The 16,556-nt window shown below is 39.5% G+C and overlaps 1 protein-coding gene and 1 pseudogene across 21 annotated transcripts in view; one reads left to right on the forward strand and one right to left on the reverse strand.

Moving 5' to 3' along the window:
* DMD (dystrophin) overlaps window positions 1–16,556 on the reverse strand; it is a 2,667,987-nt gene that overhangs the window by 1,162,677 nt on the left and 1,488,754 nt on the right. The gene's annotated exons all lie outside the window — the stretch shown is intronic.
* On the forward strand, window positions 2,385–10,235 carry LOC147340093 (serine/arginine-rich splicing factor 2 pseudogene; annotated as a pseudogene). Its single transcript, XR_015158866.1, has one exon. The product of XR_015158866.1 is annotated as a serine/arginine-rich splicing factor 2 pseudogene (transcript).

Here is a 16,556-nt window from a genome sequence, read left to right on the forward strand (position 1 = left end):
AACCTGGTAAGTACCCTTCATTCTCTACAGTCAAGGGAGAACCTGTCACAAGTGCCTGGCACAGGAAGTACTCTTCATCAAGTGGTCCAGAGATTCCCTTCCCCCACCAGTAGCACCAAGTGGCCTATCCTGGGGAAGCTGCTTCCGAACCCATAAGCAGCATGAGGAGGGACCAGAAGTAGCTCCAGCTGCACAACACAAAAGGTACCATAAAGGTTCTGAAAATTAGACTGTCATGGAACCCAGGTCCACAAAAGTTGAGAAACTATGTGCCAAACCTATAAAAATGAAAGGCCTGCTAAAATGAAAACAAAACAAAAAAACTTTAAATAGGGACCAAAGTATCCTAACATAATAGCCAAAATGTCCAAAAAACAATAAAATATCACTACTCATACCATAACAACTTGATACATAACAACTTGAATAAGAAATGACAAATGATGCCAAATCAGGATGAGTTAGATGTTAGACTTATCTTACAAGTATTTAAATGCTGATTTCAGACCTTTAAGACCTTGACCAGAGAACCAAGCGACTCCATGGCAGTATCCCAACCTACAGAACTGTGAGCTATTAAAGGGGTGTTGTTTTAAGCCACTACATTTGTACTAATTTCTTGTGCAGCAAAAGAAAACTAGGACAATGTCTTATCTAGGATCCATCCTGTACCCAGAAAATGATTATAATGAGTCCGAGACGGTCACAGAGTTGGACATGACTTAGCAACTGAACAGCAACAAGACAAGTAAATGCCTTAATGTCTTAGTTCTAGGCCTATTATGACATTATAATCTACCATTTTTCCTGAGAATGGAATCCCTAATTCCTGCTACTGAAGCTCTTAGAAGACAATATGCTTCCTGTTCAAACAACCACCAATACCTCATAGCTCTAACTTGACTTCATATTACCCTCTCTCATTCTACCAGCGTATGCTGCTTTTATCATACACCTAACTTAACATTCTGACTTTCAAACTACATAGCTATTTAATTTGTCTCAACACAGTTGCTGAGTAGTATTATTAACATAATAATAATAATTATTATTATATATTGATCTCCAAATCATAGTCCTTTCTACCTGCCCTGACAAATCAGAAATTATGGTTTATACCAGAATCATCTGAGCTCCACCTGATCTGTTTTTTCCATTACAGTGTATCAGTTTAAATACACAGCATCAATTACTGTGATTGTGAACATTAATATTTCTATCTTAAGAATTTTCTCTGTATTTTCTTTCTAGGTTTTAAAATATTTATTTATTTTGGCCTAATTCCAAAAAAAAAAACTAACAATCTTATCTGAATAACAAATTCTTTTTGAAAGTAGTTATAGCCTATGGATAGGTTTTTGATAGCAATATAAAGTATCAGTTCAGTTCAGTTCAGTTTTGCTCAGTCACGTGCAACACTTTGCGATCCCATGAACCGCAAAACTCCAGGCCTCCCTGTCCATCACCAACTCCCGGGGTCCACCCAAACCCATGTCCATTGAGTCAGTGATGCCATCCAACCATCCCATCCTCTGTCGTCCCCTTCTCCTCCTGCCCTCAATCTTTCCCAGCATCAGGGTCTTTTCCAATGAGTCAGTTCTTTGCATCAGGTAGCCAAAGGATTTTAGCTTCAGCTTCAGCATCAGTCCTTCCAATGAATATTCAGGACTGATTTCCTTCAGGATGGGCTGCAAGGAGATCCAACCAGTCAGGACAGGAATCTAAGTCCCCCCAAACTAGTTCAGCATCCTCTCCTTTCTGACATAAATCAGACCCAATTTTCATGAAGAATATATGTCTTGTTCTGACGAAACTAATTTATGTAAAGGCAGAGTTCTTTAAATCACTGGTTCCCAACCTCCAGGCCTCAGACTAGTACCTCCTCTTAGGTCAGCAGTGGCATTAGACTAAAAATAAAGTGCACAATAAGTGTAATGCACTTGAATCATCCCAAAACCATCCCCCTGACCCCGGGTCTGTGGAAAAAACTGTCTTCCATGAAATCGGTCCCTGATACCAAAACGGTTGGGGACTGCTGCTTTAAATGGATAAAAGTCCATACAATTTTTAACATTTCTGACATGTACACTCATATTTTTATTAATTGGGACAAACTATCAAGGCTATGGTCTTTCCAGTAGTCATGTATGGATGTGAGAGTTGGACTCTAAAGAAAACTGAATGCCAAAGAATTGATGTTTTTGAACTGTGGTGCTGGAGAAGACTCTTGAGAGTCCCTTGGACTGCAGGGAGATCCAACCAATACATCCTAAAGGAGATCAGTCCTGAATGTTCATTGGAAGGACTGATGTTGAAGCTGAAACTCCAATACTTTGGCCACCTGATGCAAAGAATTGACTCATTTGAAAAGACCCTGATGCTGGGATAGATTGAGGGCAAGAGGAGAAGTGGACAACAGAGGATGAGATGGTTGGATGGCATCACCGACTCAATGGACATGAGTTTGGGTAAACTCTGGGAGTTGGTGATGGACAGGGAGGCCTGGTATGCTGCAGTCCATGTGGTCGCAAAGAGCTGAACACGACTGAGTGACTGAACTGAACTGAACTGATGCATCAATTTGGGCTCCCCTGGTGGCTCAGATGGTAAAGAATCCGCCTGCAATGTGGGAGACCTGGGTTCGATCCCTGGGTTGGGAAGATCCCCTGGAGGAGGGCATGGCAACCCACTCCAGTATTCTTGCCTGGAGAGTCCCCATGGACAGAGGGGCCTGGTAGGCTACAGTTCATACGATCGCAAAGAGTCAGACAGGAGTGAGGGACTAAGCACAGCACATCCATCAATTCACCTTTACCTGGGAATAGTTTCTCTTAAGGAAACAGGTAATTAAGAACTAAAATCCTTTCTATTGAGAAAGTGATAAAGGAGCGTAAACAACTAAAAAAATGTATATTATGTGTCCCTCAGTGGACCATGACATAATTCTGTCAAACTTTGAAACAACTCAAAGAAAGTCAATGAATACATGGAGGACTAGACTGTAAGTTATTTACTGCAAAATGATTAGCAAAACTAACACATGGAGTATTTTGGAAAATGGCAAGTGGACCTAGTAAACTCATAAATCTGGCTAAGGAGATATCTAGAAAGAGTAAAAAAAAAATTGATTGACTTCTTTAAATGCCTCTGATACTATAAGAAAGAGATAAACTAAAGAAGGAATTATTCAGTTTTAGAAAAGACTGTACATAAAACATAGAATGCCCAGGATAGACTTCCAAGCTAAGAAAAGAATCAAAGTTCAACAATGACCTCAGAGCAAAAAATAAAACCTGGAAAAATAAAATGTAGTCTCAGGGTAAAGAAGTAAAGTAAAGGAGCTATACAATCCTTGTTTAAGATCTTAGAATGATTTTAGAGCATTCCTCTCCAAATCTGTTTGCTAGGCCACCTACATTAGCCTCAGACAGGGGTAGCCCAAGGTAGATAAGGTCTTATCTTAGAAAGAAATGCGAATGTAGATTTTGTTTAACAGAGTGAACACCCAATAAGAATCTCAGGCAAGCCCAATAGAGAATGGGGGGTGGGAGGTTGAAAGGGAGAGGGAAATTTTGTGCTTGTTAGAAGCACCATGAGATAAGACTAAAAGGGACAGATGCAGTTCAGAATGAAAAGAATACTTGGTACCCTCAACATTGTGCACACACTAAGAAAGCTACTTAGCTACAAACACAGACCATTTAAGGAAGACAGGATGATTCAGACGGACACACTGAAGCGACTTAGCATGCATGCATATATTGGAGAAGGAAATGGCAACCCACTCCAGTATTCTTGCCTGGAGAATCCCAGGGACAGAGGAGCCTGGTGGGCTGCTGTCTATGGGGTCGCACAGAGTGGGACACGACTGAATCGACTTAGCAGCAGGATGACTCAGAAGGCTGAACTAAGATATTAAAGGACTAACTGGTGACCCAGGAATGGTCCTGGGCCCTAAACCAAGAAACTGGAATCAAAAGCCCATTAGAATTTTAGAATTACTGTGAACCATTCCTCCTTTTGAATAGAAATGTCAACTAAGGCCATCCTATGTCCATCTTAGGGCTTCCCTGGTGGCTCAGATGGTAAAGAATCCTTCTGCCAGTGCAGGACACTGGGGTTTGATCCCTGGGTTGGGAAGATTCCCTGGAGAAAGAAATGGCAATCCACTCTAGTATTCTTGCCTGGAGAATACCATGGACAAAGGAGCCTGGCAGGCTACAGTACATGGGATTGCAAAGAGTCAGACATGACTGAGCAACTAAGAGTTTCAGTTTCAAGCCCATCTCAGTATTATATGTTAGATGTGAAAAGGGTGGATAACCTGTCATTTTATCCTACAGGTCTTCTGTTTAAGAGGAATAAAACTTGAGGAAATACACCTGAAGTGTTTTCTATATCCAGACCTAATTAAAATGGCAAAGTCCGAGATGGTCACATGTTATCATAAGAAAATAAGAGCTTAATGGTCTTTAAAGGGGGTGGATGTACGTTTTAATGTGAGAATGTTGATGTTATCTGTCCAGGGAATTGACTATGGTAGATTAAAAATGACCACAAATCCTCACACTTTTTCATTGAGAGATTCTTTTTTCCTTCCTTTGAACCTAGTCTGGCCCATGGTTGCTTTGACAATGGAATCTCATAGAAGAGATGCAGAACTGATACTACATATTGGCCTGGTACTAGACTTTAAGATGGAGAAGGCAATGGCAGCCCACTCCAGTACTCTTGCCTGGAAAATCCCATGGGTGGAGGAGCCTGGTAGGCTGCAGTCCATGGGGTTGCTAGGAGTCAGACACGACTGAGTGACTTCACTGTCACTTTTCACTTTCATGCATTGGAGAAGGAAATGGCAACCAACTCCAGTGTTCTTGCCTGGAGAATCCCAGGGACGGGGGAGCCTGGTGGGCTGCCGTCTATGAGGTCGCACAGAGTCGGACACAACTGAAGCGACTTAGCAGCAGCAGACTTTAAGGGGACTGGTGCTTCTGCTATGGTCTCTTATAAACCTGACCATTAAGAAATCTAACCAGAGTAGAAATCTGCCAGACTACACGGAGAGGCTCTGATAAAGGGGCTGGGGGGATAGGGGATGGGAACCAGCCAACACGCAGTAGTTCCAAGAGAGCCACCCCAGTCACCCTAGCTAATTCAGCGGATAAAATGAAGAAATGAGTCCTACAGTCTACTGCCTGGATTTCAGTGTCTTAGAATTATGAGATAAAATAATGATAAAATTCTAGCCACTAAATTTTGATGTAGGTTGCTATGCAGTAGTGGATAACCAGAGCACATACATAGCAATTAATAACATGCAGAAGATGCAGTGACTTTTGTTGGGGCCCAGGGCCCCATATGCCTCAATAGCATATTGATTATTTTAAATTACATTTACTTAAGAAACGGCCAATACAAAAGGGACACTTAAGACCTTTCTCTTTCTCTCTCTGAAAGCGGGAGATGAATCTCTTCCTGCATCTAGAGGCTGAAGGACATCCTTATCACCAGAGAGAGGGAGTTCGGCTGAGAAGCCTGTATACAATTGACTACCCCAAGCCCACACTGTTTAAATTCCTCACTAATTAAGCACCCAAAGCCTAAATTCTTTGCCCTGTCAATTCCTCATAAATTTACTGTTTACCTAAAGAGTATAAAAGTTGCCTGCTTTGTCTACTTCTTAGGTGCCATTTCTGTGAGACTTCTGTGCACAAGAACTAAAGTGTTCCTTTTTCTCCTGTTAATCTGCCTTATGCGAATTTTCTTATCAATCCAGCCAATAGAACTCAAGAGGGATAGAGGGGAAATTCTCCCTCTCCTTGACACTTGTAAAGAGTACATAATGCTCACTGAAGGTGAGAAATAATTAATAAAATACTATTTTCTACCCCATTACTGTCAAGCTCATTTATTAGAGCCTAATAGACATGATTCATGAGAAAAGATGCCTTGCCAACAATCTGATGAAATATAATTATTAATTCTAAAAGCATTTTTAATGTAAGTCATATCAAATGAATTTACTCCATCAAAAAGTATATCTAGTTAATTAATAACAAAACAGTAACTTTTAGTAATCTGAGTTATATTCAATTATGTAATTTGGAATGACAGATCATAACTTTGACTTTTATTTTTGTATTTCTTTTTTTAAAATTTTATTTAACTTTACAATATTGTATTGGTTTTGCCGTATATCAAAATGAATCTGCCACAGGTATACATGTGTTCCCCATTTTATTTTTTATTTTTTTCAAGCAGAATAAGAGCTCTCATACTGAATTTCTGATTAGAACTCATACCCTGCAGGTGGCTCTCATGGTCTCCTGCCTGTTGGTGTTATTGAATCAACCCATCTGTTCATGATCTGTTTTGAAACTTTGTTTCTGTCTTCAAAGTAAACAAATCGTTTTAGCATACATGAATCAGCACTGCCATGTACTTGGTCACATAATTACACCTATATGCATATACTTTTGCCCATAATTAAAACTGCGTGTTTAGACATATACAGGAAAAGTCATAAAATGATATTATAGTCATGAACTTTCACTTCTAAAAAAGGAAAACTGGTACAGAGCTGTTCCTCCAGCAGTCTCAGCTCTGGAGACAATCCGCACGGACAGAACGCTCAACATTCGGGGGTCAATAAGCAGCCACCGGCTGAGGTCAACTGACGCAAAGAGGCAGAGTCTTCAGGCTGAACAAAGCCAAGGCAAACTTAGTGCCTGCGTCGTCCTTGCAGCCTTTCAGACTGCAGCTAGCTCAGAATTCAGTTCTGGGGGCTCTCTGCTTAGCTCACAAAGGTCATGAATTACAGTCGTCCTCCTCCCAACGTGGGCGACTTGATCTCCCTCAAGGTGGACAACCTGACCGACCGCATCTCTCACAGCACCCTGAGGTGCATCTTCGAGAAGTATGGGCCTATCGGCGATGTGTACATCCTCCGGGACCGCTTCACTCAAGAGTCCCGTGGCTTTGCCTTCATCTGCTTCCACGACAAGCACCACGCCGAGGAGGCCATGGACACCCTAGACAGGGTCATGCTGGATGGCCATGTTCTGCAGGTGCAGATGGCACGCCGTGGTCGCCTCTTAGATTTCCACCAAGGCCGCAGCCAGGAAACTCCTCCCCAGAGTCAAGAACGCCAGAGCCGCAGCCTGAGGCTTGGTCGCTGCCGCAGGTCCAGCACCAGGAGCCGATCGCCATCTCAGGCCCGATCTCACTTCAGCTGCTCAAAGTCTCCATCTCGCTCCTGTGATAATTCTCCATCATCCTCGAGATCAAGTTCCACTGGAAGTACCAAGTCCTCCTTGGAGTCCACATCTTCCTCAACAAGCACATCTAGGTCTAGATCCAGAAGCCTTCCACCAAGAAGAAAGTACAGGTCCTGAGGACAATCAAAAAATCCCTCCAGGTTTCCAGAAGAGGAAGGAGCGGTGTCATATTAGAATGATAAAGAATTAATGAACAACCTGAAAGCTAGGAGCGGGGTGTGTGTGGAAGGGAATGAGGGGGACAGCAGGGGGAGAAGATCAACATCTCAGGTGATCAGACAGGCTTTGAAATTACCTACTGTGTGTTGAAAAGGTTATTCTTTAACACATTGTGTAACTTTTTACTTGTTTCGAATTTTGCCTCAAGTGGTAAAATTCATTTCATAATGGTATTTTGTTTCTTTTATTCACATATCTTTTATATTAGTGAGATGAACAACTTTGTTATTGGTTTGAATATTTGAGGTAAAGTTTCATTTATCCTTATATACTGCATTTTCTTTGAAAGTAAACAGATTGTTATCTACTTTGTGGCCTCTAGACTTAAGAAAAGGAGAAGGCAATGGCACCCCACTCCAGTACTCTTGCCTGGAAAATCCCATGGATGGAGGAGCCCAGTAGGCTGCAGTCCATGGGGTTGCTCAGAGTCGGACACGACTGAAGCGACTTAGCAGCAGCAGCAGCAGCAGCAGCAGACTTAAGAAAATGTGTGTAGCCTTTTCTTTCTGAGTAGTCAAAGACTGTCTAGTGATTGACTCTTCATTGCCACCATTCTTTTAAAAATAAAGACCTACTTGAAGTTATTATAAGTGTATGTACATGTGTTATTTACCTTTGTATTTAAATGGTAATCTGGATCTGCATCGATACAGAGAAATTTAAGGTGAAAATAATTTTTTAAAGAATTATTTATCAAACATATTTCTAGTTTCATGTATTTTTGTGCAGTAGACTCAGTTGTACAACAGTTGGGCAATGATGGCTGACTGTTAAGGTGGTGTTTTGTAGTACAGAATGCTTGGCTACTTTACGTTTTCTGCTGATTGCTCCTATGTAAAGATAATGTGCTGTGCAGAAACAAATGGTTATCCAGTTTGTTAAAAAGCTTGACAACTGTACTTGCAGTCACCCAGGCCCAGGCCTCACATATATAAGGGAGCGTACAGTGAACACATCTAGCAGGTGAATTTTTTTTCTAATTTTATTATTATTATTATTTTTACTTTACAATATTGTATTGGTTTTGCCATACATCAACATGCATCTGCCACGGGTGTACACGTGTTCCCCATCCTGAATCCCCCTCCCTATACCATCGCTCTGGGTCATCCCAGTGCATCAGCCCCGAGCATCCTGTATCATGCATCGAACCTGGACTGGCGATTCATTTCACATCATATGATATCTAAATGGGAAGAAGTGCCTAGCAAGATAAAGGGAAGAGCTATTTTCTTCATTATCTTTGAATTGGAAGAAAGAAAGTGGGAAAAGCACGTGCAAAGGCACTAAGGTGTTTCAGAAAGTAAAGATACAGTGGCATAACTAGAATATATGAACTGAGAAATGTGACTTGAGAAGAGCATGGAAAAGATAGAAATATAGTATATTCAGTAATTCAGTTCAGTGTAAGCCACAATAAGGAGTTTGGAGTTCATTTTAATTGTAAGAAAAGTCCATTAAGGGAGTCAAGAATGAAAATGTCCTTATCTGTCTGACAGTTTAAGAAGATCACTTTTGTTCTCTCGAGGAATAGTCAATAAGAGATTATGGTCCAAGATGGCAAGAAGGCAGGGATACTCTAGCTTCATGTGGGGGTGAAGCAGAGGAATGGAAGGTAAATTCAAGATAAATTGTGAAGATGGACATCAGAGTGCATCACTTGTATGTGGAGTAGATGTAGAAAAGGAAGAAAATTAAAGGATCATGTTGATGCTGATTTCTCACTAACCTAGTAGGTAGAAATAAGATGCTGATGTAGGGTATATGAGGGCTGGGACAGAGGAGACATTTTAAGGGAAGAGTCAAAGATGCATGTATGAAGGCCAAGGAATTGTATCATATACAGATAAATGCACAGGATTCTAGTTCAGAGAAGTCTGTAATGGAGATACACATTGAGTATTTACCAAACTAAAGATGATATTCAAGTCCACCCAAATTGATGATGTCACCTAGGAGGAGAGCATATGACCCTGGGAAACCTAAGGATTAAGATGTGGTCTCAAACTGTGCCACTGGCATGCCTGAGAGATTCAGCACAATTAACTGGAGTGTGAGAGAAATGCTAATCCTTTCATGTGTATTACTATTGACCTTTCTTGATTTATATACCTGCCTATGTGTATTTAAACATAGTAAAATATAAAAACAAATGTTCATTTGTGAGAAGAAATATGCTTCTATTTTTGTTCTGATGGGAAAGCATGATCAAAATTTTGAAGACAACCGTCTTAAGGGTCAAGAAGAACAGGGGGAACTAGCTGTAAAAACTTAGAAGGAACAGCCTGTGAGGTAGAACAAAAGGTAGGAAAGTGGATCATGGATGCCAGGAGCAACTATTGTCCTAAGAAGCAAAGATGTGGTCCGTTGTCCCCTCTTTCTCTCTGTTGTTGTGGGAAACACAAAACCACAGTTAGTCTTTTGTGGGCCCTGTTCCAAATGTGAGACTTGCTGGAAATGGATTGGGGAGAATCAAAAAGATTCTGAGAGGCCAAAGATCCCTAAGATTGTCAACGAAGTTGTTTGTTATTCTCTGTCCCACCCACCTCCATTTCTTCACTCAAGTCTACTTTCTCTGCTATCTATTGGTTGAGGTGTTTGTTTTGACTTTTTGTCTGGGCCTTTAACAACTTCACAGTTACACTGGAAATCATTGGGTTGCTTGTCAGATTTCAAATATTACAGAAGCTATTTGGGGGGAAAATAAAACAATGTATATTTCAGGCACATTTCCAGTCCTAAACAATGTAAAGTATGGCTAAACATGGCACTGAGCCACTAAGGCTGTCTTTCAGTTCTATAATGTAGAGAAATAATAGCCTTATGACAACTTGGATAATACCTTTAAGTTTCTACAGTATTGTTCCAGATATCAAAGAAATTTCACTCCACAGTGGTTCTCCCTTTTTGGTGAGCTATGTAAAAACAGCCTTGGCTCTGCAGAAAGAAAACCTAGGTCCAGTCCTAAAGTTTTTTGAGGTTTCTAACTTTTGAAAATCATTCAACTCCAGTAAAATATAAACTGTAAAGAGGTATGTACATGTAAGGCATTAGTACTAGGTATTATAATGGCTATAATATGAAAAAATCCATTATTCAAAATTTACTTTATATCATGTTTCAAAACAATTATTGATTCTACAGGTAGTGTACATATACTGATTATGTTCTCTTCATTATTTCTTATACAAGAAGAAAATAATGTTTAATCTACCAATCACATGGAAAGGAGAAGAGTTTAGATCAGCCATGCACGTATTTATGTACTCTTAGGATGATAGGATTAAAAAATCAATAAGACAAAAGACTTTGAATTTTAATGAACAAGTTGGAACGCTTCCTTTTATTTTGTCAATGTGTCTCCCATCTGGGTAGAAGCCTAATCACTTTCAGTTGACACATATAGTGTTAGTTTATATTGGGGTATCTGTCCCTTTCCTCAAAGAATTTAAAACAGAACCACCATACGACCTACCAATCCTGCTTCTAGATATACATTCAAAAGGAAAGAAAATAGGATATCAAAGAGCTCTCTCTGCTTCCCCATGCTCACTGCAGCACTATACACAATAGTCAAGCTATGGAAGCAACCTACATGTCAACCAATGGATGAAAGGACAAAGAAAATATTGTATTAATGGAATATTATTTAGCCTTAGAAACGGAAAAATTCCTGTAATTTGTGGCAACATGGATAAATGTGGGGGCTATTATGTAAGGAGAAACAAACCGGTTAAAAAATGACAAATACTTAATGATTCTACTTATATGCTGCTGCTGCTGTTGCTGCTAAGTCACTTCAGTCGTATCTGACTCTATGTGACCCCATAGACGGCAGCCCACCAGGCTCTACCGTCCCTGGGATTCTCCAGGCAAGAACACTGGAGTGGGTTGCCATTTCCTTCTCCAATGCATGAAAATGAAAAGTGAAAGTGAAGTCACTCAGTTGTGTCCGACTCTGAACAACCCCACGGACTGCAGCCTACCAGGCTCCTCCATCCATGAGATTTTCCAGGCAAGAGTACTGGAGTGGGGTGTCATTGCCTTCTCCTCTACTTATCTGAGGTATCTACAATAGTCAAACTCTTAGAAGCAGATAATGGATTGGTGGTTGCCAGGAGTTAGGGTGAAGGAGAAATGAGGAGTTACTATTCAAAGGATATAAAGCTTCAGTCAGGCAAGAGGAATGAGTTTTAGAGATCTTCTGTACAACACTGTACTTACGGTTAACAATGCCTTACTGTGCATTAAAAAAAAAAAAACTCAAAGAGGGTAAATCTCAAGTTATGTCTTATCACAACAAAAAAAGAAAGTGCAGTGCTTATTAACTTTTACTGGATCTTATTGTTTAATGTATTAAAAAGGAAGCTTATATAATAACACAATGTAATATAACTCATATATAGTAAAATTATGATGATAAAACTTATTTTTGCATTGATATTAATTGGTGCCCTTTGTAATCCTATATACTTACATGCTGCATTCAGTTATTATTCTGAGGAGTCCATGGGCTTCACCACACTGCTAAAGGGATACATGGCATACACAGTAAAGAACCACTATCTATTGATGATTCCTTAACACTGACCTGGCACACAAGCAGGGGCTCCATAAATTTTGGATGAACTACACTGATAGTAAGATGACTCAAATTTCTTGCAGCTGCACAATGTCATAAATTTATGGAGATTCTCCAAAGTAGAAATTTAATTTCAACTATTGCTAAAGGAACTTCCTGGCATTTATGTGTTAACGAGGTAACACCTATTTTACACAACTGATTTATGAGTTCTGACTTTTGAATCCAAATATATGGAACATATATCCATATGTTTCTAATTCTCTATATTCTTTCTGATGTATATTTAAAATACTATTTACTTGTAAACTTTTTCCTTATATTTTTTCATGTGGATCATAATAGGCCAGTTTTAAGTAACAAGTATTACCTTTAAATTCATGCTCTCATATTGCTTCCTGGATTAGACACCTGCGTAATTTGTATATTTAAATCCTCAGCCTTTCCCTGCAATTTATTTAGCTGAACCATGTAATATTTTCCTCTTATACCCAAAGGTACCTTTCCCCAAAGAATTCTGTAATGATATGGAGTGATAAAAATTATACAGACATAAATTTCAGAGGCACCAAATCAACTGCTTTCCATTTATCATCATGGTAGTTAAAAAAAAAAAAAAAAAGTAGAATCAACGTGATTTACCTTTTAAAGGGGTAGACATATCTGTTCCTATTGACAAATATGCTTTTTTTGGTGACTGGAATCATGATAATCTTTTTATGTGGTTACCGGAAGTACCCAGTTATCACATTTTTTACACTAAAAAGGCAGTATTTAAAGTGTCAAGATTTTTCATAATACCATGTCCTGAAAGTGTAAGACTGTGTTGCTGATATGTTTTCTTTAACACTTAAGGAATTGTGAACATTTGGGATATATTAATTGATGATCTTTAAGCTTTACCAGTAGAATTGCAAATGGGTGATAAATATACAGCACATTCCAACTGAAAATCCATAGGAAGAAAAGACTTGGTGAAGAAACATTTAAAAAATTAACAGTAGCTATTTTTAGTTTAAGAGAAAATTATACAAAACTTGAAAATTAAGCCATGGGACGGTTGTATATGTTCAAGTAACACAGTAGGGTGTTATCTAAATGTCCCCCATGCCCTCAAAAGGGCTTCTACATTTTCAGAGAAATGCAAATCTGTTTGCCTTACTGCTTACTATTAATTTGAGTCCAGACATTTTACTACTCAGTCAAGTGAAAGTGAAGTCGCTCAGTCATGTCTAACTCTTTGTGACACCCATGGACTGTTGCCTGCCAGACTCCTCCGTCCATGGAATTTTTCAGGCAAGAGTACTAGAGTGGGTTGCCATTTCCTTCTCCAGGGGATCTTCCCAGCCCAGGGATCGAACCCAGGTCTTCTGCATTGCAGGCAGAAGCTTTACCTTCTGAGCCACCAGGGAAGTCCTACTACTCAGTAAGGTTAAACTCTAACTTGTAGAAAACTGATATCATGTAAATGACCTTTTTATCCAGTAGAGAATATAACCCTAGATGCTGTAGGATATTAACTTGTTTTGAATTAAACTTATCAATCTAATTCCAGAATTTTTTTTAATCACTGATATAGAAGCATTTACTTCCTGTATCTTCTTTTGTAGCTGACTTGTCTTGCTACTGGCTCCCTCATCAATGTGTTAAATAAAATCCAACATGTACTGATCATGAATTACATGAAAATTAACAAAATTTCACTTTGACACTAGGTGGAGGATTATGGATTTCCTTTATACTTTATTATTGAAAATGTCCTCAATTGACCTACAACATATTAATAATCTGCAAATATAAATGTCTATTTAAAAAATACATAGCATATGAAAACCTATTTAGCTTCATGATGCCATATACATGCAAGATTTTGAATACCATACAAAGGAATCTGTTTAAACTGAAGATGAAACAACTTTGCAGCTGATAGTGGGCTTTTGTTTTCTTACCCACCAGAAACAAAGTGATGCAAAAAAACAAAAATAAATAAAATTCAGAAATATGAAAAAGGCATGAGTATTGACATGCACTTATTGTGAATGTGATGAGAGAGGTACGCCAGGACAGAGAGTTAGATTCATTACACTCCTTTCTCATACTATAAATGAAAGAATAACAAATACTGGCTAAAATTCAATTACTTCCATGGCCAAGATACATACTATAATTTGGACATTGATTCCCTTTGATAACCTTTCTCCTCAGGCACTGTGAAGACAAATAATAATTAGTAGTTCAGCTAGGATTTGGACCAGAAATTTCAGCTTCTTTTGTAAGAGACACTCCACATTCACTAAAGCTCTGACAGTTGCAAATACTCCCTGTGGCCAATCCTGCTTATTTTCCCCTTTGGAATGAGTCTGTTTTAACTGAGCCCTCTGGGGTATTGAGCCACTAGCAGAAGTCAGGACTATGAAGGCTGAGGGCTCAGTTGAAAGCTACTAAATAATGCTGCTTCCCCAAATTTTATTCCTGTATGAACTTTCAGTAAGAGGGAGGGTGCCCAGAAGTGGCACATCAGAGGTATCTGCAGTACCTATCTCAAAAACATGCCCCTTCTACCTATTCCACAAATTATACAGTAACCCTTGATCTTGAACTGCTTCTCCTTTCTTTTTAAGTATAAAATCCTGGAGGAGACTTAAGACTGTTTACACTTCTAAGTCTGTTCCTATGTCAGAATACTGACAGTGAATTCTGCAGTGTGAAACTTGAGGTGAAAGAAAGGAAAGAAAAAGGCTGGGAAGAAGGTGATGCTGGAAAAGGAGGGCAGTCCCTAATCATTTCTTTGTTTCATACCCACTTCATCAGTTTTCTTTTCCCATTAGTCTGCATGCTGCTGCTGCTGCTAAGTCGCTTCAGTCATGTCTGACTCTGTGCAACCCAATAGATGGCAGCCCACCAGGCTCCCCCATCCCTGGGATTCTCCAGGCAAGAACACTGGAGTGGGCTGCCATTTCCTTCTCCAATGCATGAAAGTGAAAAGTGAAAGTGAAGTCACTCAGTCGTGTCCGACTCTTCACGACCCCATGGACTGCAGCCTACCAGGCTCCTCCATCCATGGGATTTTGCAGGCAAGAGTACTGGAGTGGGGTGCCATTGCCTTCTCCAATTAGTCTGAATAATGAGCATCAACTATTTATTCCCCTTCAAAATGTCCCAAAGTTTCCTGATTATTAAGGGAAAAAAAAATTTGGCCTTAATAAATAGGACTTCATTCTAAACTAAGAAAATCAGACTCTGCATTGACTGTGCTGTGTCCCTCAGTCATGTCCGACTCTGCAATCCCATGGATTGTAGCCCGCCAGGCTCCTCCGTCCATGGGATTCTCCAGGCAAGAATACTGGAGTGAGTTGCCATGCCCTCCTCCAGGGGATCTTTCCAATCCAGGGATCGAACCCAGGTCTCTGGCATTGCAGGTGGATTCTTTACCATCTGAGCCATTAGGGAAGCCCTAACCTAAGGCAAACCACAAGTGAAATTTCAAAGTTTCAAAGAGCCACACCAAAAAAGTTTACTTTTAATAATGTATTTGTTTTACTTTAATATGAAAAAATTGTATCATTTTCACCTGCAATGAAATAGTTTACTTCCTTTTATGTTACTTTTAAGTCTTCAAAACTCAGCATGTGTTTTGCACTCATAACTCATCTTGGGACTAGCTGCATTTCAGTATTTCATATGATTAGTGGCTACTGAATTGGACATGGCAGCACCAGAGAGAGGCCTAATACTGTGATTCTTATGATCAGGAAACTTTGGAAAACACATCTCTATTTGGAGGAGACCCAAGAATTCATTCAATGAATATACTTTTCTCACTAACAAAGCTTGGATTAGCTCAGTATTGATGTGATGCTGTTAGAACTTACAAGATACTCAAGAACTTTAGCATTCACACAAATACAACACTTTAAAGTGAGATAGAGCACAGGAATTTGGAAAAATCTTGCTCATGGTAAAAATACTTATTCCATTACTGTACAAACGGATCATTAATGACTGCATCACTGCCTCAGTTTGGGGTTTCCTTTCTTAAAATTTATTTTGAATTGGAGGATTGGGGTTTCCTTTTAGTGAATGAAACTATTTCTGTGCGAACTATAGAACACCCTGACCCAGAAAGTAATGGCTGGATTTCTTCCTAGAACGTTCCTTAACTTTCTACAATTTAGATTTAAATAAAAAGAATAATTCTTATTTCATTTAGTTATTTGAGAAATAAATGAAAAAAATGAGTGAAGTGGTGATCATGCAAGCAAAGCCAAAGATTGTATAGGGAAGATGCTAAGGGTAATTTCCAACTCCTGTTATAGCTCTAATTTTTTAACTTAGGGGATGACCCTTCATCTCTCACACCCTTCATTCTTCCCTCCTCTCTTTCCATCTTCTTCATGGGTGACCCTATCTCCTAGCCCCTTGGCAATTTGCCTATGGCTCTTTCTGATTGTCAGGCGATAGCCAACAAGATACAGGGA

The sequence above is a fragment of the Bos grunniens genome, chromosome X, assembly GCF_055505025.1.
Source record: "Bos grunniens cultivar Pamir isolate PY7600 chromosome X, Bosgru_T2T1.0, whole genome shotgun sequence".
NCBI classification, from domain to species: Eukaryota; Metazoa; Chordata; class Mammalia; order Artiodactyla; family Bovidae; genus Bos; species Bos grunniens.